Source organism: Bos javanicus, chromosome 5 (genome assembly GCF_032452875.1).
Source record: "Bos javanicus breed banteng chromosome 5, ARS-OSU_banteng_1.0, whole genome shotgun sequence".
Classification (NCBI taxonomy): domain Eukaryota; kingdom Metazoa; phylum Chordata; class Mammalia; order Artiodactyla; family Bovidae; genus Bos; species Bos javanicus.
Window position 1 is genome coordinate 73,823,948 of NC_083872.1, and position 24,808 is coordinate 73,848,755.

At 45.3% G+C, this 24,808-nt stretch overlaps 1 non-coding gene across 1 annotated transcript; it reads right to left on the minus strand.

Moving 5' to 3' along the window:
- Positions 1-1,779: 1,779 nt before the first annotated feature.
- TRNAR-CCU (transfer RNA arginine (anticodon CCU)) lies at positions 1,780-1,852 on the minus strand. The gene has a single exon. It is a non-coding gene; the product is annotated as a tRNA-Arg (tRNA).
- Between the last annotated feature and the right edge of the window lie 22,956 nt (positions 1,853-24,808).

The following is a 24,808-nucleotide window of genomic DNA, read 5'->3' on the forward strand; positions in this document are numbered from 1 at the left end:
CAGGGCCTCGTGGGCTACCGTCTATGGGGTTGCACGGAGTCAGACACGACTGAAGTGACTTAGCAGCAGCAGCAGCAGCAACACAGGGCTTGGAGTAGAAGAGAAAGAGGTGAAGAGTGACCGAGGAGAAAGTCAAGGGGCCTGGACCACGCTGAGGACACCCAGGCAGCACTGAGACAGCCGCCACACTCTCCCTGTGTCTAGTGCATGGAGCTGTGGAGGTGGGGGGGTGGTGGTGAGGGGATGAAGTCAGCACCTCAAACCACCCCTCATTGTTCAGACAAGGACAGCACACAGATTCCCCACACAGCATACACAGGGCGCTGTGATCTGTCCAGCAGCAGGACAACAGCCCAGGCCCAGAGGCTTGGCTGTGCCCATCTAGAGTTTCCTGCATGGAAATCCGTCTTTTCAATGGCCCTGTGTTTTTCAAACCCCTTCAAAACACAGCTGAGGTTCTTGACACCCAGAGGGTGGTATGGTGTAGAAGAGAAAGTTCTACTCCTGGTCTTAAGGTGGGTGATGTCACATCATCCCATTTCATGGCTTAAACTCCCAGAGAAGCCAGGAGACCTGCCCCAGGTGACACTGGCTCACAGAACAGGTGACAGAAATAGACTGCAGGGACCTCCTCTCCAACCTCAGGACTCTTACTACGACTTGTATGCCTCGTTATGTGTACAAATCCTATGAATTCTTGTGCTCAACTCTCCTAGGAATTTGTGGAGGCCTTCAGAGCTCCTGGGCTTCCCAGGGGGTTCAGCAGTAAAGAATCCACCTGCCAATAAAGGAGACACGAGGGACACGAGTTCAATCCCTAGGTTAGGAAATAGCAACCCACTCCAGTATTCTTGCCTAGAAAACTCCATGGGCAGAGGATACTGGTGGGCTACAGTCCACAGAGTTGCAAAGAGTCAGACATGACTGAGCATGCACATGTTCTACATGTTCTCAGAGGAACTCCATGTTCAGAGTTCCCAGGAGGAAAAGGGGTGTGGCTTTTGTTGCCTTTGCTCTCACTGGTTGGTCATCCTCACTGAGCCTGGTTTCCTGGCCTGATTATGGAGACAATAAGAAAAATAAACTAGTCAAGCCCTGGGCCCTTAAAGGGTGCTGAGCGGATAATGCTGAGTCAGAACCCTTTTCTCTTAGAATCAGTCCCTACCTATTGCTCTGAATGGAATCCCAGGGCTGGCCAGTGAACGAGAGTGGGATTGAGGGAAACAAGAGAAGAAAGGGGAGCCGCCTCCCAAGTCAAATTCAGGTGGTAGCACAGCAGACTTTTTTTCCTGAGTAGTTTTATTTTATTTATTTATTTATTGGAGTATAATTGCTTTACAATGTTGCATTGGTTTCTGCTGAACAACCATGTGAATCAGCTCTCTGTGTGTGTGTATATATCCCTTCCCTCTTGAGCCTCCCTCTTAACCTGCCTCCGTCCCACCCCTGTAGGTCATCCCGGAGCACTGGACTGAGCTCCCTGTGCTGTACAGCAGCTTCTCACTAGCTATCTGTTTTCCACATGGCAGCAGTGTGTGTGCTCATTTGTGTCCTACTCTGCAACCCCATAGACTATGGCCGCCAGGCCTCTCTGTCCATGGGATTCTCCAGGCAAGAATATTGCAGTGTGTTGCCATTTCCTCCTCCAGGGGATCTTCCCAACCCAGGGATAGAACCCGCATCTCTTATGTCTCCTACCTTGGCAGGTGAGTTCTTTACCACTAGCACCATCTGGGAAGCCCAAAAGTTAATTTGGGGCAAGCTCTCCTGCCCTGACACCACCCCAGGTGGGACTTGAACCCACAATCCCTGACTTAGGAGGCCAGTGCCTTGTCCATTAGGCCACTGGGACATTTACATATGGTAATGTACACATGTCAATGTTATTCTCAATTCCTCCCACCCTTTCCATCCCCCGCTGTGTCCACAAGTCTGCTCTCTCTGTCAGCATCTTTATTAGAGCAGATTTTTTTAAGGTAATCTTTTAAAGTGTGTGTGTGTGTGTGTCAGTGTGTGTGTGAGTACACAATACCCTTTTGGTGTAGCAGATACAACATGATACATGTATGAGTATTCCCAGAGTCCCCGCTCCATCTTGATGCTGAGTTGGGGGAATCTTGCCTGCAACCTCAGCCTACTACAACCCTCCTTCACTGGGGAGAAGCAGAAGGAATACTAATGATATCTGAGAAGCTAAAATCATCCACATCAGGGGTCTCCAAACTGGGCCCATTACAACCCTTTTCCTGTTTTTCATACATCCCATGATCTAAGACTAGTTTTTAAATGTTTAAATGGTTGCTAAGCTAAGTCACTTCAGTCGTGTCCAACTCTGTGTGACCCCATAGATGGCCTCCTACCAGGCTCCTCTGTCCCTGGGATTCTCCAGGCAAGAACACTGGAGTGGGTTGCCATTTCCTCCTCCAGTGCATGAAAGTGAAAAATGAAAGTGAAGTCGCTCAGTCGTGCCCGACTCTTTGCGACCCCATGGACTGCAGCCCACCAGGCTCCTCCGTCCATGGGATTTTCCAGGCAAGAGTACTGGAGTGGGGTGCCATTGCCTTCTCCAACTTAAATGGTTGAGACAAAAATAAAAAAATAATAATAATTCATGATCCATGAAAACGACATGAAATTAAAATTTCAGTGTCCACAGAGTTGCACTGAAACACAGCCATGCTCACTCATTTCCTTCTTGTCCAAAGCTGCTGCAGAGATAGTGTCAGAGCTGAGTAGCTGGAACCAAAACTGTGTGGTTTGCAAAGCTGGAACTATTTCCAGTCTAGCTCTTTACAGAAGTTTGCCAACCCTGATCTACATGATAAGCTAGGAGAGAAAGTGTTAGTCACTCAGTCGTGTCCAACTCTTTGCAACCCCAAGGACTGTAGCCCGCCAGACTCCTCTGTCCATGGAATTTCCCAGGCAAGAGTACTGGGAGCAGGTAGCCATTCCCTTCTCCAGGGGATCTTTCCAATCCAGGGATCGAATCCAGGTATCCCAAAATGCAGGCAGATTTTTCACCATCTGAGCTAATATGATAAGCTAAGAGAGAGGTAGTGTAGAATTCAGACAAGTTGCATGTCAAGATGAATGTGGGGGGTTGGGGGAACTTAAGGGGGAAGCAAAGATATTTAGAGGTGAGGGGAATCAGCCACTACCACTATAATAATATTGAGAGCATTTCAGAGGGTCTTCAGAATGTTTTAGTGTTTTGAGAATGTTATTGTTTAGCCACTGGACTCTTTGTGACACCATGGACTGTAGCTTGCCAGGCTCCCCTCTCCAAGGGATTTCCCAGACAAGAATATTGGAGTGAGTTGCCATTTTTTTCTCCAGGGGATCTTCCCCACCAAGGGATCTCCTGCATTGCTGGTGGATTCTTTGCCACTGAGCCACCAAGGAAACCCCATTTTGAAAATAGTCTGATCAGAAGTCAGTAATCTTTTTACTTATGATTACAAACATATATAGTAAAAATATTAAAACATGTAAGAGAGGGACTTTCCTGATGGTCCAGTGGCTAAGACTGTGCTCCCAATGCAGGGTGCTCAGGTTCAACCCCTGATTAGGGAACTAGATCCCACACACCACAACCAAGAGTTTGCGTGACTCAACAAAAGGTTCTGCATGCCATAACTAAGACCCAGTGCAGCCAAATAAATATTTGTTAAAAGCATATATGAGAGTTGTTGTTTAGTTGCTCAGTTATGTTCAACTCTTTGTGACCGCATGGACTATAGCCTGCCATGTTCCTCTGTCCAGGGGATTCCCCAGGCAAGAATACTGGAATGGGTTGCCTTGCTCTCCTCTAGGGGATCTTCTTGACCCAGAGATCAAACCCATGCCTCTTGCGTCTCCTCCACTGAGCCACTAGGTAAGCCCATATCTGAGAGTAATATGCACCAAATTCAAGACATAATGAAAGGGGGAAATAAGAGGGAAAGGGGAGATGGAACTGTAGCAGTAATACATGATTTGTTACAGTTTTAAAAATTTATCTATCTAAAGAAAATAAGCCGATATGTAATAAAAGATGAAAAGATTGTTTAGTGGTAGAGATAAAACCAAAGAATTGATTTTTTTTTATTTTTAAGTTGCCTCTGGAGTGGAGGACGAGGAATATAAAAGGCCAAGCTAAGTTCTTCTACACACTGTTGGTTTTTTCCTGGCTACTATAGTACTATAGCGGAGAAGGCTATGGCACCCCACTCCAGTACTCTTGCCTAGAAAATCCCATTGATGGAAGAGCTTGGTGGGCTACAGTCCATGGGGTCGAGAACAGTCAGACAGGACTGAGTGACTTCACTTTCACTTTTCACTTTCCTGAATTGGAGAAGGAAATGGCAACCCACTCCAGTGTTCTTGCCTGAAGAATCCCAGGGACGGCGGAGCCTGGTAGGCTGCCGTCTATGGGGTCGCACAGAGTCGGACACGACTGAAGCGACTTAGCAGCAGCAGCATAGTACTATAGTATGTACTATGACTTCGCCCTGAATCTAAGACATGCATTTTTTCCCCACATTTTAGCATCTCTAAAATAAGGATGCATTTTACCATTGATTATAAAACACACTTGTCAGAGTTTTTCTTTCCTTGATGTTAGAAAAAAAAATAGTGATTCATCTTATAATCAATAGTTATCTTCCATTTTCTTTCAAAGGGACAAATAAAGAGGATTCTCTTTTTCTGGCATCCCATCAAGAGATCAAGAGAAAAAATGAAGCATTTTTCATTACCTTCAGGTTGTGTTAAAAGATAAACTGAGGCATATTAAAAACTTTAAGAGTTTATTCGAGCAAAAAGCAATTCAAATGGGCAGCCAGAAACAAGAAATGGTGAGGAGTAGACATCGGTGGGATAGAAGCTTGGAGAAACTTTTAACAAATATATATTAACACATATATGTGTAATCTAGGGGGCTTTCCTGGTGGCTCAGCAGTAAAGAACACGCTGGTCAATACAGGAGACATAGGTTTGATCCCTGAGTCAGAAAGATCTCCTGGAGGAGGAAATGACAACCCACTCCAGTATTCTGGCCTGGGAAATCCCATGGACAGAGGACCCTAGTGGGCTACAGTCCGTGCAGTCACAGAGTCGGACATGACTGAGGCAACTGAGTACACACGCACGTGGAATCTAGAAAAATGGTACATATGACCTTACTTGTTAAGCAGAAATAGAGACACAGACGTAGAGAACACGTGCATGGACACCAGAGGGGGAAAGGAGGGTTGGGAGATCACGATGGATGTATACACACTACTGATGCTACACATGAAACACACAACTAATGAGAACCTACTGGACAGCAGAGAGAACTAGCCAGTGCTCTGAAAGTGAAAGTGAAAGTCATTCAGTGTCTGACTCTTTGCGACCCCATGGACTATGCAGTCCTTGGAATTCTCCAGGCCAGAATACTGGAGTGGGTAGCCTTTACCTTCTCCAGGGGATATTCCCAATGCAGGGGTTGAACTCAGGTCTCCCTCATTGCAGGCAGATTCTTTACCAGCTGAGCCACAGGGGAAGCCCTTGCACTCTGTGGTGACCTAAATGGGAAGGAAATCCAAAAATGAGAGGGTGCATGTATATTTATAACTAATTCACTTTTCTGTACAGCAGAACTCTATACAGATAGAGTACAGATAGAGACGTCTCTCCTGGTTCTTACATCCCCCCATTTTAAACTGACACAACATCGTAAAGTAACTATGCTCCAACAACAAAATTTTTTTCAAAAAAACAGGCTCAGTTCAGAAAGTTTAGAAAAAGCTATGTTAATAAAAACAGCTTTTATTGAGTGCTTCTCTGTGCTGGTCAGGCGCTAGGTGCTTTATATTCCTCATTTAATACCTTATTTAATCCTCTCAATAAATCCATAAGATAAGGTATAAATAAAGAAAAGAGGCAGAAGCAAAGTAAGAAAATTGCTGATTCGCTGTGGTTTAAAGCACAGTTGGCAGTTTGCGATTTGTTGTCCTTTGGTTTCAATTCTGTAACCCAAAGCAAGCACAGGGTTAGATTTTGGTTTGCTTACAGAGGTGGCCATGGAATTAGAGCCACCTGATTAATTTAACAATTAATTAATTGCTTAATTAATTTAAAAATTGACTGAGGATGTCTCTGAGTGAGACACTGCCTTGAGCCTGAGCCACATGGAATCCCAGGATTTATCTGTGTTTAATAAAATGTTAGTCGCTGACTGACTCTATGCAACCCATGGACTGTAGCCCTCCAGGCTCCTCTGTCCATGGAATTCTCCAGGCAAGAACACTGGAGTAAGTAGCCATTCCTTTCTTCAGGGAGTTATCTGATGGAAGCAGGAGAGCTTGGGTGATACACGTTGGTTATAAACATCTCTTCTTAGAAAAAGAAGACAGCAAAAACCATATTAAGTCATTTTGATTTAGAAGATGTGATGAATCAGAGAAAACTTTGTGCTGGTCAGCAGAACCTTACCTGAGGAAAAAAATTGTTCTAATTCTTAAATGTTATTAAACTTTGTCTGCCAAAGTAAAATAAAAGTACAGAGTCAGTAGTAATTAAGCCCTCTTTCCTCTGGGTCGGTCTCAGAAGTAAGAGATTCTATAAAGAAGCAAGCTCACTTCCTGATAAAACCATCGCATGGGAGAGAGCAGAGATCAATTCGTGCTCCGTGGAATAGAGTGGGGGCAAGGGAGATGGTGACGAAAGATCTGACCCTCAGGTGAAAGATTAGGACTGCAGAGGTTAGCACAGAAAAATCCATCCTGTTAGACGAAACCCTGAGACTCAATCCAGCTCTTCTGTTGTCCTCCCACCATGCAAGAGAACAGAAGACTGAGGGGGCAGGCAGTCCCTGGAGCCAGATAAGGAGATGCCATTCCCTTGATTTAAGTGTTTAGTTTAAGAACGTTAAATTCAGTACCCACTCGGGTAATGTGTGGAGTCTTTCATTCAGCAGATATTTTCTGAGCATTCTAGGGACCTGAGATAAAGACCTCTCTCCTGGTTCTCATATCCACCCAATTTAAACTCTACTTAAATGATGTCCCTTAATACTCTCAAAAATCCTATGAGGTGGTAGAGCTATCAGCACCCCTATGTTACAGAGGATGAACTGAAGCTCAGAGAGGCTAAGTCACTTGCCCAAGGTTACCCAATTAGTAAATAACAGAGCTGAGATTTGAACCTAAGCCTCAATGCTCAGAGTCTATGCTCTTAATCACTCTGCGATGTCACTCCTATAGATGAAAGTGAAAATGAATGCCTGAAAATTGCTCTGCTCTCACAAAAGTCACTCTAAAATAGGTGATAAAAGCCTGAGTTTTACATGTGATCTAGCAATCCCACTCTTGGATGTATATATGGAAAAGATGAAAACTTTAATTCAAAAAGATACATGCAACCCAGTGTTCATAGCAGCACTATTTAGAAGAGTCAAGACATGGAGGCAACCTAAGTGTCCATGGAAAGAGGAATAGATGGATAAAGGAAAATGAAGGCATAGATAGACAAAGGAAGATAGATAAAGATAGATAAAGGAATAATATATATATATATATATACACACATACATATATATATATGCACACACATATGTATACACAGAATGGAATATTAGTTATAAACAAGAATAAAATAATGTCATTTGCAGCAACATGAATGGACCCAGAGGTTATCATACTAAATGAAGTAAGTCAGATAAATCAGACAAATATTACATGATATCACTTATAAAAAATGAGTGTTAGTCACTCAGTCATGTCTGACTCATCACAACCCCATGGACTATAGCCTGCCAGGCTCCTCCACCCATGGAATTCTCCAGGCAAGAATATTGGAGTAGGTAGCCATTCCCTTCTCCAGGGGATCTTCCCAACCCAGAGATCAAACCCCAGTCTCCTGCATTACAGGTATATTTTTTATTGTCTGGGCCACTATAGGTGGAATCTAAAGCAAACTGATGGTTACCAAAGGGGAAAGAGGGAGGATAAATTAAGAGTTAAAGGTTAACAGATACACATTACTATATACTAGTATACTGTATATACATACTTCTATACATACAGATATACACTACTACATATAAAATAGATAAACAGATAGGACCTACTGTATAGCATAAGAAACTATAGTCAATATCTTGTAATAACCTATAATGGAAAAGAATCTGAAAAAGAATAGATATATACGTATAACTGAATCACTTTGCTGAATACCTGAAACTAACTCAACATTGCAAATCACCTATACTTCAAGTTTTTTAAAGTCTGGGTTTTGTAAGTCAGACAAGAGTTAGAATTCTTTCCCACTGCTGGCCTCTTCTCCTTGAAGTCAGGGACCATGCCTAACCTGGCACCTTTGGATCCCCTAGCATCAAGCCCAAGACATAGTGATACTCAGTAAATATTTGCTGATTAAATGAAGGAGTGAATTCGTTTACCAGCAAAATGATCTTGGAAAAACCCCCTAATCAGTCTTCCCTCTGGTTCCTCCTATGTATCCATTCCTCCTTAGAGATATTGTAAAACTTTAATGAAGTATTTCAGGTAAATACCACAAGGCCTAAACTATAGTAGTTCAGTTCAGTTGCTCAGTCATGTCCAACTCTTTGCAATCGCATGGACTGCAGCACGCAAGGCTTCCCTGTCCATCACCAACTCCCGGAGTCCACCCAACCCATGTCCATTGAGTCAGTGATGCCATCCAATCATCTCATCCTCTATCATCCCCTTCTCCTCCTGCCCTCAATCTTTGCCAGCATCAGGGTCTTTTCAAATGAGTCAGCTCTTCGCGTCAGGTAGCCAAAGTATTGGAGTTTCAGCTTCAACATCAGTCCTTCCAATGAATGTTCAGCACTGATTTCCTTTAGGATGGACTTGTTGGATCTCCTTGCAGTCCAAGGGACTCTCAAGAGTCTCTTCTAACACCACTGCTTAAAAGCAACAGTTCTTTGGCACTCAGCTTTCTTTACAGTCCAACTCTCACATCCATACATGCTGCTTGCTGCTGCCGCTAAGTCACTTCAGTTGTGTCTGACCCTGTGCGACCCCATAGCCAGCAGCCCACCAGGCTCCCCCACCCCTGGGATTCTCCAGGCAAGAACACTGGAGTGGGTTGCCATTTCCTTCTCCAATGCATGAAAGTGAAAAGTGAAAGTGAAGTTGCTCAGTCATGTCTGACTCCTAGCGACCCCATGGACTATAGCCTACCAGGCCCCTCCATTCATTGGATTTTCCAGGCAACAGTACTGGAGTGGGTCATCCATACATGACTACTGGAAAAACCATAGCTTTGACTAGATAATCCTTTGTTGGCAAAGCAATATCTCTGCTTTTTAATATGCTGTCTAGGTTGGTCATAGTTTTTCTTCCAAGGAGCAAGTGTCTTTTAATTCCATAACTGCAGTCACCATCTGCCGTAATTTTGGAGCCCCAAAAAACAAAGTCAGCCACTGTTTCCATTGTTTCTCCATCTATTTATCATGAAGTGATGGGACCAGATGCCATGATCTTAGTTTTCTGAATGTTGAGTTTTAAGCCAACTTTTTCACTCTCCTTTCACTTTCATCAAGAGGCTCTTTAGTTCTTCTTCACTTTCTGCCATAAGGGTGGTGTCATCTGCATAACAGAGGTTATTGATATTTCTCCCAGCAATCTTGATTCCAGCTTGTGCTTCATCCAGCCCAACATTTTGCATGATGTATTCTGCATATAAGTTAAACAAGCAGGGTGACAATATACAGCCTTGACGAACTCCTTTTCCTATTTGGAACCAATCTGTTGTTCCATGTTCAGTTCTAACTGTTGCTTCTTGACCTGCATACAGATTTCTCAAGAGGCAGGTCAGATGGTCTGGTATTCCCTTCTCTTGAAGAATTTTCCAGTTTGTTGTGATCCACACAGTCAAAGGCTTTGACTTAGTCAGTATAGCAGAAGTAGATGTTTTCTGGAACTCTCTTGCTTTTTCAATGATCCAACAGATGATGGCAACTTGATCTCTGGTTCCTTCTCCTTTTCTAAATCCAGATGGAACATTTGGAAGTTCAAAGTGCATGTACTGTTGAAGCCTGGCTTGGAGAATTTTGAGCATTATTTTGCTAGTGTGTGAGATGAGTGCTACTGTGCGGTAGTTTGAGCATTCTTTGGCATTGCCTTTCCTTGGGATTGGAATGAAAACTGACCTTTTCTAGTCCTGTGGCCACGGCTGAGTTTTCCAAATTGGCTGGCATATTGAGTGCAGAACTTTCAAAGCATCATCTTTTAAGATTTGACATAGCTCAACTGGAATTCCATCACCTCCACTTCCTAAGGCCCACATGACTTCACGTTCCAGGATGTCTAGCTCTAGGTGAGTGATCACACCATTGTGGTTATCTGGGTCATGAAGCTCTTTTTTGTACAGTTTTTCTGTGAATTCTTGCCACCTTTTCTTAATATCTTCTGCTTCTGTTAAGTCCATACCATTTCTGTCCTTTATTGTGCCCATCTCTGCATGAAATGTTCCCTTGGTATCTCTAGTTTTCTTCAAGAGATCTCTAGTCTTTCCCATTCTGTTGTTTTCCTCTATTTCTTTGCATTGATCCCAGAGGAATGTTTCTTATCTCTCCTTGCTGTTCTTTGGAACTCTTCATTCAAATGGGTAAGCCTCTTATCCTTATCCCTCAGAGGGCAGACAGAATGAAAACCACAATCACAGAAAACTAATCAAACTGATCACATGGACCACAGCCTTGTTTAACTGAATGAAACTATGAGCCATGCCCTGTGGGGCCACCCAAGACAGACAGGTCATGGTGGAGAGTTCTGACAAAATGTGGTCCACTGAGAAGGGAATGGCAAACCACTTAAGTATTCTTGCCTTGAGAACCCCATAAACAGTATGAAAACCCATAGTAAGTACTCACTAAATAAATCTGATGCCACGGCCACCATGTGTCACACTGCTGGAGCACAGCACTTGGCACAAAGTAAGTTCTCCATGAATATTATTTACTATTTCTGTTGTCCTCTAGATGGGAAAACGCATACTCTAAGAAAACCAGAGGAGTCCTGTCCTAAAGATGGGCTTGGAGCCACCCAACTTTCCCTAGGATGTTCTATCTCTTCCAAGGCTATCCATCATGCTTTAAGCCATAGAATCACATAAGGGAGCTGGAAGAAGTCCTCTTCCTCACTCCTTTCTCTCTCCCAATCCTCACAGTGGAGCCCAGCATGGAAACAACCACTTCCAGTCCAACCCACCCATTTTATACAGGAAAGAACTGGGACTCAGGGAGGAAACCGATTATACAGCCCCAAGATCATACAACCAGCTCCTAGCAGGCCTGAGAGCAGGACTTTGCTATTTTTGATGCAGGGAATAAAAGAATCACCAAAAAAAAGCATTTATGACCTCCATAAGCCAGGGAGGGAAATGATGTGAAGAAAAGAGGAAATGGAATTTCCTGTTGCCTGGAGCAGCCCAGGGACATCAGTCCTTGGAACAAACTGACAAGCAATGGGGAGATTTGAATGCTGGCAAGCTGGACCTCAGCTTGAGTCTTCCAGCCCAGCCTGGGGGTGGCATGGTGCTCTTGGAGCTGGCTTACCCTCCCCTGCCTTTTCAGCTGAATATCTTCCATTATCTTTCCTCCCTCTCACCACTGTTTGCCACATTGTAGCCTCCTAAAAGAGACACTGGGTAAATCAGAAGGAGCTGGGTCCAGAGGGACATCTAAACTCTTCAATAACAGGCACAGTGCTGACCCTGGCCATCACCCTGTCCACGAGCCAGAGGACTAGAGCAGGAATTTGTCCCTCTAGTTGATCTTGCAGTGATCTAGGGGGTCTTGGAGGAAGGGTCCAGGGTGACCACGCTGTGAGAGAGGGCAATATGGATGCTTAGAACATCACTGGCCGTTTATGGACCACCAATATGGAACTGTTTCAGTCTTTTAATACCCAGTGGCAGCTGAAATTCTGCATTGACTAAAGTCAGACTGCAGACTACCATCCAGCTCCTGGTTGGACACCTCCAGGGCCCCAGCTGGCATCCAAGGCCATCCAAGATCACTTCATTGCAAATAGATGGGGAAACAGTAGAAACAGTGGCTGACTTTATTTTTCTGGGCTCCAAAATCACTGCAGATGGTGATTGTAGCCATGAAATTAAAAGACACTCCTTGAAAGGAAAGTTATGACCAACCTAGACAGCATATTAAAAAGCAGAGATATTACTTTGTCCACAAAGGTCCATCTAGTCAAGGCTATGGTTTTCCAGTGGTCATGTATGGATGTGAGAGTTGGACTATAAAGAAACCTGAGTGCTGAAGAATTGATGTTTTTGAACCGTGGTGTTGGAGAAGACTCTTGAGAGTCCCTTGGACTGCAAGGAGATCCAGCCAGTCCATCCTAAAGGAGATCAGTCCTGGGTGTTCTTTGGAAGGTCTGATGTTGAAGCTGAAACTCCAATACTTTGGCCACCTGATGTGAACAGCTGACCCATTTGAAAAGACCCTGATTTTGGGAAAGCTTGAGGGCAGGAGGAGAAGGGGACGACAGAGGATGAGATGGCTGGATGGCATCACCGACTCAATGGACATGGGTTTGGGTGGACTCCAGGAGTTGGTAATGACAGGGAGGCCTAGTGTGCTATGGTTCCTGGGGTCACAAAGAGTCAGACACAACCGAGTGACTGAACTGAACTGAAGATCTATCTCTCCCCTGCATCACTTTCTAGGGTCATCTCCCACTGCCTCTCTCTGCATAAGGCTGTGTGGTATCATGAAAAAGGCAATGGATGCCATGTCAGAAAGATCTGGATTAAAATTCTTGCTCTGACACTTACAACTTACAAACTCAGAGGAACTCAGGCTAAGTTCTCTGAGACTGATTCATAACAAAGGATAAGCAGCCATCAAATGTCCAGCACGGTTTCAAACTCTAAGTGCTCACTTACTCCTCACAACCACTCTGTAAAGAAGATCCCATCCACAGCCTTGTTTTACAGACAAGGACACTGAGGCACCAAGGCTAGTTCAACAGCTTGTCAAAGGTCATCAGCTTCCCAGTTGCAGAATGAGAAACCTGCCCAAGGTCAATCCTGTGCACTTGACTACATCCTTATATGGCCCCCATTAAGTGGGGGATAGGGAAAATAACCTGTGAATGGGTACTGATAGCTCTAAAGCCTCCATGCAAGTGGTCTCCTGGATGGATGGGTGAGTGGCAGATGGATGAACAGAAAAAACTATGTATTTTTTCTATTATTAATTTTTTTTTAGTTTTTACAATGTTGGTTGATTTCTGCCATACAAACAATGCAAATTGCACATACATAATTATACATACACCCCCTCCCTCTCTAGCCTCCCTCCCCTCCCCACATCCTACCCCTCCAGGTCATCACAGAGCACCAGACTGGGCTCCTCGTGCTACACAACAACTTCCCACCAGCTATCCATCTTATTTACACCTGATAGTTGATGCTACTCTCTTAATTTGTTGATGTTACTCTCTTAATTTCTCCCACTTTTTCCCTCCCCCACGTGCACAAGGTCATTCTGTATATCGACATCTCCATTCCTTCCCTGCAAATAGGAGGTCAGGGAGGAGGGGGTTCCAGGCATGGGGCTGTTCCCTGCCTGATGGGAGGAGCATGCAGGCCCCCCACTATGGGCTCTTCCATTGGAGCCAAGTCAAAGGTCATAAGCCCATATCAAGGTCTGGAACCTCAAAACCATTTCATCAGCTTCCAAATCCCAGTTAGATCAGGGAAACAAAGGCAACATAAATCTTGTTTCATTGAGACCAGAGGCCAATCTGCCACTCCCTCTGTGTAAACCTGGGCAAGGTATTTAACTGCTTGATGACTCAGTTTCCTCCTCTGGGGACAATAGCAACAGCAAAACAAACTTTTCTGAGGGGTGTGTGTGTGTGTGTGTGTGTGTGTGAATAGAGTAAAGCACCTGACTCCAGCTGAGTCTGAAATTCTGTGACCCTGGGCTTTGGGGAAGGGTCGAGGTACCATCCCAAACATAACCAGGCTGCCTATCATGGGATGTGGCTATGACAATCACAGGAGATGGGACAGGATGAATCGGGGAGGGCTGTGAACAGGTTACAATGTAGGAAGAGTTTGGGGCACTGCAGCTTGGAGCAAAAGCAGTTTTCCCAAAACAGTGGCAAAGTAATTGATCTGTTGTTTACAACTCCCTGTATCCCCTGAAGAGGTGAATCCTAGTGACCCCAAGCATCTTCTGTTTCTGAGCAGGAGAGCAATTGCCTCCTAGGAGGAGCCCAGGCTGAGCTTCACTGCTTTGCCAAGGAATAGGAAGGAGGCAGTGAGGCCCCAGGAGGACATCTGGGACAGGACAGGTAACTGGAGACACAGGGTCTGGACCCAGACTCAAGTAACCCAGGGCAAGTCACTTCACTTCTCTATGCTTCAGTTTCCTCCTCTGGGAATGGGAATGCTAATGGTTCCTTGATTCACTGAATTGTGGTGGGAATGAAATGAGTTCATATATACAGGACACCTGGAATACTACCTCATCCATGGCGAAGAGCCCCAAGGGTCTGGCACTCCCAGGGTCTGGCATTCCCAGCGGATTTCATCTCCACCAAGTGCTTCTTTCCCTAAAAACACCCCAAAAGCCTTTTCTTAGCCTGCTTGGTTTAAACAGCACTCCACATGGCAGTTTTCCCAAGCTCAGTACCATTGTCTTCATCTTACTAGGGTGTCAGAGGTATGGAGAAAGCATCCTCTGAAAATTCAGGGCACCAGAAGAGGGATGTCCTGAGAGCGGCACCCGCCAGGAATCCAGGCCCCCACCCTCGAAGCCCACTCGCATGACAGAGCATCCTTCCCCACCCAGGACCATGGGCCTTCACCAGAAACAGGAAAAAATTAAAGGAAGCCAAATGGTCCATAATTAGAATGGTAATAAAGGCAGGGAGGAGGAGTAAGGCAGTGAACTCTATTAATAGTGCTAATAAATGTTCCAGGATAATACTGCTGTGTTCTGAACCTGCCCGTGGGAGGTGTTGCTTAACGCTTATTTGCATATTAATTTGGAAGGAAAATGCCGGGCTCTTTCTGCTGGGATAAATCAATTCCAGTGGAAGTTCTCAGATGGGAAGCTGCTAATTCTTCTTCCCTTTTCCTCCCAGCAGGAAGACACCCATTTGCTGCCAGGAAAGTATTTTTAAGAGCCACCATGGTGTGAAAAAAACTGGGCCAGAAAACTCCAAATAGAGTGCAGACTCTGCCTATGGCCAGAGCCACGATGGACTCCCTAAGGCCCAGCTCAGTGCAGGCTCAGGAGCCAGGGTGAGACTAACCCGTTCTGGCTTCTCTGAAACATCATTGGAGCAAGAATGCCAAGTAGATTCACCTCGAATTCAGTGTTTATTGACTGGTACTGAATGTTACTGGGACACGGAGTTAAGAATTTGAAATCCAGGATCTGAGATCCGAGACCAGACTCAGAAGACAGTGCCATGATCAATTAGTAATGTCTGCCATGGGAGAGGGTACCTAGGAGAAGTGATATCTGTCATGCTGTTTTAAGAAGAGTCATGCTTCATATTCTGGATCAGAGCTTTACAACAGGCCTTTCAAGGTATAGTGAGGCAGGCAGGGCTGAGAATGGGAAATGGGAATAAAACTGCAGAGCAGCCAAGCAGTTGAGAGGCAGTCCAAGAATGGAGTGACAGAAGACATGACTGAATACCAACATTTTTTTGAGCAGCTACTCTGTTGGTTGTCCTTGTTCAGTCACTCAGTCATGTCCAGCTCTTTGCAACCCCATGGACTGCAGCACGCCAGGCTTCCCTGTCCTTCACCATCTTCTAGAGTTTGCTCAAACTCAATTCCATTGAGTTGGTGATGCCATCCAACCATCTTGTCCTCTGTCATCCCCTTGTCCTCCTGCCTTCAATCTTTCCCAGTATCAGGGTCTTTTCCAATGAGTCGGCTCTTCCCATCAGGTGGCCAAATTATTGAAACTTCAGCGTCAGCATCAGTCCTTCCAATGGATATTCAGGGTTGATTTCCTCGAGGATTGATTGGTTTGATCTCCTTGCTGTCCAAGGGACTGTCAAGAGTCTTCTCCAACACCACAGTTCAAAAGCATCAATTCTTCAGCGCTCACCCTTCTTTATGGTCCAACTCTCACATGGTTCATGACTACCAGAAAAGCCATATCTTTGACTATATGGACCTCTGTTGGCAAAGTGATGTCTCTGCTTTTTAATATGCTGTCTAGGTATTGGACAAGCTGTTAAATCTGGGGAATACAGAAATGATTAAGATAATGCTTTCTTAGACAGATGACATACGATATCACTTATATGTGAAATCTAAAATACAACACAAAAGAACTTACCTAGGAAACAGAGACAGACTCACAGACACAGAGAGCAGACCTGAAGTTGCCGAAGGGAAGAAAGGATGAGGTGGGAGTTTGGGGTTAGCTGATTCAAACTAATATATATAGAATGGAAAAACAACAAGGTCTTACTGTATAGCACAGGGAATCATATTCAATGTTCCATGATGAACTATAGTGGAAAAGAATATGAAAAAATGTATTATATATGTATATATATATATATGTATATATATATATATATACACACACACAACTAAGTCACTTTGCCGTAAGGCAGAAATTAACACAACATTGTAAATCTATACTTCAATAAAATTCATTTTTTTGAAGATAATGCTTTCTTTCAAAAATGAAATCTAATGAAGGAGACATGCATGTAAATAAGACTTACGACATAATGAAATATCACTCCTCTGCTTCTTCTAATGACTAGGTGTCTCTTTCCACACCCTCTGCAAGTCCTATTTCTCCACTTCTCCTCCTATTTATTAAGTCCCCTCCTTGGACTATTTAGTTCTCCCCCTCACTGGACATACTCACAGAGGACTCTCTTTTGCTCCCCAAACTTGAACTTCCTCCTCTGCACCAATGACTCCCAAAAATCTGTCTCAAGGCAGCTCTTCTCCCCAACACCATTCCCAGGCGCACACTAGATGTTTCCACTCTTACAGATCCGTTTTGCAGGTAGGGAAACCGAGGCATGGAAGGACTCACATGTTAGCATGGAGCAGAGTGAGAATTAGACCTGCTTTCTCCTTAGAGCACCTTCCATTGCAGGGAAAGAGAACCCAGGTGTCAAGGGCAAGGGGTCCAGGACCACACGACTCGTGGCCCAATCCCAGTTGTTTCCAGCTGGCTGGATGGCTCCCTATATCCCTGAGCCTCAACACCCTTGGTAACATGGAGAAAGTCAGAGCACCTGCCCCAGAGGGCTGTCATGAAGATAACATGAGTAAAGATGTAAAGACAGAATGACGCCTGGCACACAGCAAGAGTTGGTCCCCTTTAGATTCTTTTTTTTTTTAATTGATTTTATTTTGTAAATTAATTACTTATTTGGCAGTGTCAGGTCTTAGTTTCGGCTTGCGGGATCTTTTGCTGTGGTGCATGGACTCTCTATTTGCAGTGGGCGGGCTTACTTGCTCCACAGCATGTGGGATCTTAGCTCCCCAACCAGGGGTCGAACCCACCTCCCCTGTATTGCAGGGTAGATTCTTAACCTCTGGACCACCAGGGAAGTCCCCCCTTGCCCCCACTTTGATTCTTATATGCTACTTTCTGTGTTTCCCCTGGCACAGAACCTCTCCTCCTCAAGGACAGGGATTGTATTTTGTTCATCACTGGATCCTTAACATCTAGAATAGTTCCTTCCACTGATCTGAGGCCAACTTGTAGAATATTTTTTGAACACAAACTCTGCCAGGCACAAAACATGGCAGAGGCAAAAGGATTGGGAAGGCAGTAGAAGCAAAGGAATTTTTCTACTAGGAAGAAATATGAAGAGATTGTCAAAGTGTGAGGTGCAGAGATCCATGACCCAAAAACCTAGCTTTTGGGGTCAGATAAAATGGCCTGAGCCCTCAAACTGTTGTGTTCTGGAGGTGGGCCACTGTACTGACCTTTACCTACGGGAGCCTGCCTCCTCACCTGAGAAGTGGAGGGCTCTCATCCTGTGTGGAGGGGTATTGGCACGGGACAGAAGGGATCACCTGCCTAATGTCTGCAGGTCCTAGTAAATTTCAGTCTCCCCCATCAGGGTCCCAGCAGAGCCCTCCCCCACCTCGTGCATCTCCTGACCTTCCTGATGGAGTGATGGCTGCGTATCCCGGTAGGGACCCCACAGTCCTCTGCCAGACCTCATTGCCTCTGTCTGTGAAAGCAGAGACTCGCTTTTTCTGCTCCATTCTTAGCAGGAGGAGGGAGGGGGTTAAGCTCCTGTTTTTTGTTTTTACAATGCAAAATTTGTCAACTTGGCGCAGTTGACAGACTGCCTCTGTGTTCCTTTAATTGCCTTCCCTGCGTGAGAGCATCTGTATGTGTGTGTGCCTGTGTTCCCTGGGAAAGGCTCACTGGTTGGCTTGGGCAGAAAAGAAGCTGATTTCAGAAGATGGACCTGTCCCTTGGAACGCCTGTCCACGACCCCAATCCCCAAAAGCAGTGTGCTGCTGCTGCTGCTAAGTCACTTCAGTCGTGTCCGACTCTGTGCGACCCCATAGACGGCAGCCCACCAGGCTCCCCCATCCCTGGGATTCTCCAGGCAAGAACACTGGAGTGGGTTGCCATTTCCTTCTCCAATGCAGGAAAGTGAAAAGTGAAAGTGAAGTCGCTCAGTCGTGTCTGACTCTTAGCGACCCCATGGACTGCAGCCCACCAGGCTCCTCCATCCATGGGATTCTCCAGGCAAGAGTACTGGAGTGGGGTGCCATTGCCTTCTCCGAAAAGCAGTGTAGGGTGAGCTAAAGAGATCTCCCTTTGAGTCAGGAGACTTGGACTCTGGTCCACACGGCACCTTCAATTATAGTCAATAGCAACAGAATCAATAACAGTATGACAGGAGCTAAAATGGGTTTTTTCTAGCTCAATTTCAATTTCCGGCCCCAAGACATTCTACATTTTTAAGTGAGTGTTCGACCACCCCTCCAGGAGGTAGCTGAACATCAGCTTTGCCACACTTGGTTGACCACCCCCTGCTGACATGTTCAGTGATGGAGGAGCCTTGGGAAAGCCTAGTTATTGGTTACTTTTTAAAAATTTATTTTATTGAAGTATAGTTGATTTACAACATCGTGCTAATTTCCGTTGACAGCAAAGTGATTCCGTTATATGGAGAGTGTATGTTCAATTGCTCAGTCATGTCCAACTCTTTGAGACCACCATGAACTGTAGCCCACCAAGCTCCTTTATCCATGGAATTTTCCAGGCCAAGAATACAGATGTGGTGGCCACTTCCTACTCCAGGGGATCTTCCTGACCCAGGGATAGAGCTGAGATCTCCTGTGGCTCCCGCATTTGTAGGCAGATTCTTTACTAGCGCCATATGGGAAGCTCCATATAAATATTAAATAACATTTTTTGGAATGCTTGGGGAGCTGTGAACTGACAGATACCCAAGATGATGGAATGGAGGTGAGATACTTCCTTCTCCCCTCAAGCCAGAGAGATGGGCTTCAGGGAGGCCAATGGAGACCACCCCCTGGATTGGTCCATACTTTCTGTGTGATGGTTGTCTAAGGAGTCTAGGGGTGAGAGGCTGAAGCTATGGGCCTGGACAGTGAGGCAGGAATGGAAGATGTACTTCATCAGGATCTCACTACACAGGTGTGGGCAAGGCTAGGCCAGGTCTGGGCCACAGGGAGAGAGCCAGCCCAGAACCCTCCCAAGGTGACCCCAAGAACAGGTGAGACCACCAGATTCCCAGGTGCAGAGGGAGGAAATCCAAGTGGGCAGGAGGGCATCTTGTGGCTCTGAGAGGAGCCAAGACAAGCTAAAGAGGGAAAAATTCCAGACAGAGAGAACCAGAGCACCAATCAGCTCATGGACTGTAAATGAACCAGCCTTGGCCCCTCTAACCTCAAGACCTCTCAATGGGTGAGGTTCCACATTTTCTTCATTGCTTACATCATCTGAGTTTTCTCTCTCAGAGAGAAAACCCAAGCCAATTTGAGTAATTTGTCCTGAAGTTCTCAATAGCAAGTAGAAGCATTAAAACCTGGTGTCAGATATGTACGCCCCGTGCTTGTCACGAATCACTGTGCTGAGACATTGTGCTGCAGGAAAAGTGCTGTGTGAACCCAAGTCACAGATGTGTCAGCTCAAGTCACACCTGAGACGCAGGGGAGCCTTAAGACACAGATTGTAGGATGCTTTAAGACGGCAAAAGCAGAAGCTCCAAGCACATATCAGGATATAGGAAATTAACAGATACACACTACTGCATATAAAATGCATAAACAACAAGGACCTGCTCTATAGCACAGGAACTGTATTCAATGCCTTGCAATAATCTGTAATGGAAAAGAACTTGAGACAGAGAAGCTATACACATGTCTAACTGTGTCACTTTACTGTATACCTGAGACGAGCACAACATTGTAAATCAACTGTACTTCAATTTTTTTAAGTTTTGTTTTTTAAAAACAGGTGTAGAATGAACTCAGTAAAAGCATATTCTGAGAAACTGCCATGGATCAGAGCGGGAAGGAGACACAACAGCTAAAAGCAGTATGGTAGCCAGGATTGGATACTGCAACAGAAAGAGGACATTAGTGGAAAACTGATGAACTCCAAATAAAGTCTGGACTTTGGTTAAAAGTAACATACAATGTCAGTTTCTTAGCTTTGACAAAGCAAGATATTAACAATGGGAGAAAATGGAAGAAGTGTTCATGGGATCTCTCTATACTACTTTTGCAACTTTTTTGTAAACCCAAAATGATTCTAAAGTTAAAAGTTTATGTTTTTAATTTATTGAGTGAGTGATGAATAAAAAGTCTGTGTTCAGGAACTAATGGAACACCTGTCTTCCAACTGGCTGTTCCCACATCTCTTCCAGTCCCTTCAGCTGTGCCGTGAGGAGTGTATCACACACTACTTGGCACATTGCAGGTTCTCAGTAAATATGCATTGACTGGATCAATTAATCCTCTTTTCATATTAGGAATTTGAAGCCAAAAGAGGCAAAGTCTGTACATCCAACTTTATTTTACTCCAAGGTTTGTTATTCTTGGACTTCACTCCCCTCCCAGCATCAGGGTTAGAGCCATGTCAGAGCTGGGAATTTTCCCCTGCCCTACTCTAGGCTCCAGCTGCTCAACTTCATGGTTTATGCCAAGAAAACCTAAAAGCAAGAAACTACAGCCTCTCCATGGCTCAGAAATCAGCACCATAAATCTCAATTCTAAAATTTAATAATATTTGCTTTCACATTGATGGCATCATTATTACAGAGCAGTCTGCTCAGGCTTAAGGTGGCTGTAGTAAATCATTTCATTTGACAGACTCAGCCCACCCACCACACTGTGACCTGGCCTCCCCTAGTGCAGGGACAGCTGGCCAAGATGATTCCAAATGACATGGCGGGGTGGGGGTGGGGGGGGGAAGGGGGCATCCCAATTAATAGTGTCCATGCAGCTGGGAATGAGGGTACTTTTTCTTCAGATCATAAATACTTTCCAAGGATTTCCATCCCTCTAGTGTTTAAGGATCCACCTGCTTTGGTGGCAAGAATTCTAACAAAAGAACTAAAAAAAAAAAACCAGGAGAGATATGGTGAGAGAAATTAGCTAATCCCCTTCCCTCCACCCACTCCTCCCCTGGACACGTCAATCCCATCCATCCTGCAGAGTCCAAGTCAGATTTCATCCCCACAACACACACACACATGCACGCATGTATACTAATGCATGAAAATCCCAGTGGCAATGAATCTCTCGTTCTTCCAAATGTCTTGCATTTCTATCACAGCACCAGTCCGAGTCGGCCTGGATTAGGGAACTCATTTATTCATTGATTTTCTCATTCACTCAACAAATATTTATTGAGCACATATTATGTGCTATGTTCTATAGACATAATACTCACCAAAACAGGCATGAACCCTACAGAGCCAATCATCTAGTTGCTCGTGTGTCAGTCTGTCCACACCCTCACTGAATGGTGGGTTTCTGGAAGAAGGAATCTATGTCTTCATCTCTGATCCCCAGGACTTAGCACAACACCTGGCACACAGTAGGAGCATAATAAATGCTTGCTAAGCTATTGAATCAATGACTCAATCAACACTAAAACCCAGACTGTTTCTTATACTTAAAACTCTCAAATGTCCTCTGCACCCCGCCCCCATTGTCTGCAACAGGGCCAGCAAACTGCAGCCCATGGACCAAACCCAACCCATCATCTGTTTTTGTAAATAAAGTTTTATTGGAACACAGCCATACTCATTTGTTTACATGTCATCAATGGCTGCTTCCACACTACAATGCAACACTGAGCAGTTGAGGAAAAAGCGATAGGACCCACAAAGCCAAAAAATAGTACTGTCTGGTCCTTTGCCAAAAAAAAAAAAAGTTTTGATGACCCTGGTCTATGAAATAAAGCTCAAACTTCTTAGAGGAGCCTACGGCCCTGTCCAACACACATGTGTCCAGCACACATCTCTCCACTCAGAATGTTCTGTGTTCTAGCTACACCAAATCACACATAGTCCCCTCATTGTGCAGTCACTAAGTCAAGTCTGACTCTTTTTTACCTCATGAATCGCAGACCACCATCTCCCACATCCTCCACTATCTCCCAGAGTTTGCTAAAATTCTTGTCTATTGAATTGGTGATGCTATCTAACCATCTCATCCTCTGTTACCCACTTCTCCCCCCGCCCTCAATCTTTCCCAGCATAACTGTCTTTTCCAATGATGCGACTCTTCACATCAGGAGGCCAAAGTATTGGAGCTTCAGCTTCAGCATCAGTCCCCTCCTAGATCCAGCCTAATAAGGCCTCAGGGACTTGCCTGAGTCCCTGCTCTTGGCTTTGCTCAAAATTTCTCGTCTCCAAACCTTTCCACCCACATGACTACAGACTTCACAGATAATTTGCTCAAGCATCTCCTGTAGATTGTCTGCCTCATCATCCTCCCCTCCTCTATCCCCAGACCAGATTCGGGGCTTCTCCTAGCCTCCACTGCAGCCACATTTTTCTCTCTTATGGATATGATCTTCCCAGACTAGAATTCTCTTTGTCCTAGTTTTTCTCCCCAACTGGTTCATATTTCCTACAGGCAAGGACTTGTCCTGGGTGTGATTGTTTCGACAAGGTCTTGTTTATCAGAGTCTTCCAGCAGCTACCCCAGGACGTGGCACAGAGTAAGCTTTCTGAATGTCTCGCTATCACCTGTCTCATTCCTGTGCCCCATCCACCTCTCGCCCCAGGGCCCAGCCTCCCACTGACTCAAAGAGAACAGAAGCACGGAAGTCAAGGAGAAAATCCCAGTTACATAAATTGGGGATAACCTAGGGTCTGGTAGCTTAGTTGGTAAAGAATCTGCCTGCAATGCAGGAGACCCCGGTTCAATTCCTGAGTCGGGAAGACACATTGGAGAAGGGATAGGCTACCCATACAAGTATTCTTGGGTTTCCCTTGTGGCTCAGCTGGTAAAGAATCCACCTGAAATGTGGGAGACCCGGGTTCGATCTCTGGGTTGGGAGGATCCCCTGGAGAAGGGAAAGGCTACCCATTCCAGTATTCTGGCCTGGAGAATTGCATGGACTGTATAGTCCATGTGGTCGCAAAGAGTCGGGCACGACTGAGTGACTTTCACTTTACCTTTTCACTTTAGGGTCTGGTACCTGTGGATGAGAGTGGAGAACAATGTGGGGGCTGCGTGTTGTTACAACACAGCAGAGAGCAGGAATGGGCCAGAGCAGATACCCAAGAGTGACCCTGAAATAGAATTCCAATTGGCTGCCTCACGGGGGAGACCAGCTGGAGGCACCGTCAAAGGCAGCACAGAGCCAGAGGCGCCACCAGAATCTGGTTAAAGATGCGGAGATGTGAGTGGACTAAGCCCACCGGCGGACGGTGAGGTTGCTTAAGGTCCTTCTGCCTCCAGATTGGCTTTACCTGAAAAGTAAGGCTGTGGGTGTGGCAGCAGGGATAGCACGTAAGATACTGCAGAGGGGAAGGGCAGATGGGGAGGGAAGACCTGTAATTGATCGTGTAGCATCAGCTCGGTCTGTGGTTGCCTGTTATTGTGATATTACACCATATCCCTCCGCCTTTCCACCCCCGTGCCCCAGCTTCCCACGCCACAATCTTGATGTCGGTGACTTCAAAAAGCAATAATATGAGCAACTTCCCTAGTGGTCCAGTGGCTAAGACTCGGCACTCCCAATGCAGCGAGCCTGGGTTCGATCTCTGGTCAGGGAACTAGATCTCACGTGCCACAAGGAAGATAGAAGATCCTGAGTGCCACAACTAAGACTTGGAGCAGGAAAATAAATAAATAAGCAATAATAAGACTGTGCATGCTCAGTCGCTTCAGTCATGTCCAACTCTTCGCAACCCCAAGGACTGTAGCCCACCAGGCTCCTCTGTCCATGGAATTTCCCAGGCAAGAATACTGGAGTGGGTTGCCATGCTCTCCTCCAGGGGATCTTCCTGACCCAAGGACTGAACCATCGTCTCCTGCGTCTCCTGCATTGGAGGTGGATTCTTTACTGCTGAGCCACCAGAGAAGCCCAACCCCAAGCATATGTAGAAGGGATAACTTCAGAGGGTTTTGAAAAATGGAGGCTGACTGCCTGATAGATGAAGCAGGAGTCTTCCGAAACGGGCAAGACAGCCATCGATCTCTGTCTCAAATCCCCGAGAACTAAGAGCCCAGAAAGCATCGGTCTGATCGATCATCTGGGGCTGACTCTCTCTGAATTTTCTCCTTCTTACACTTCAGATTTTGTTCT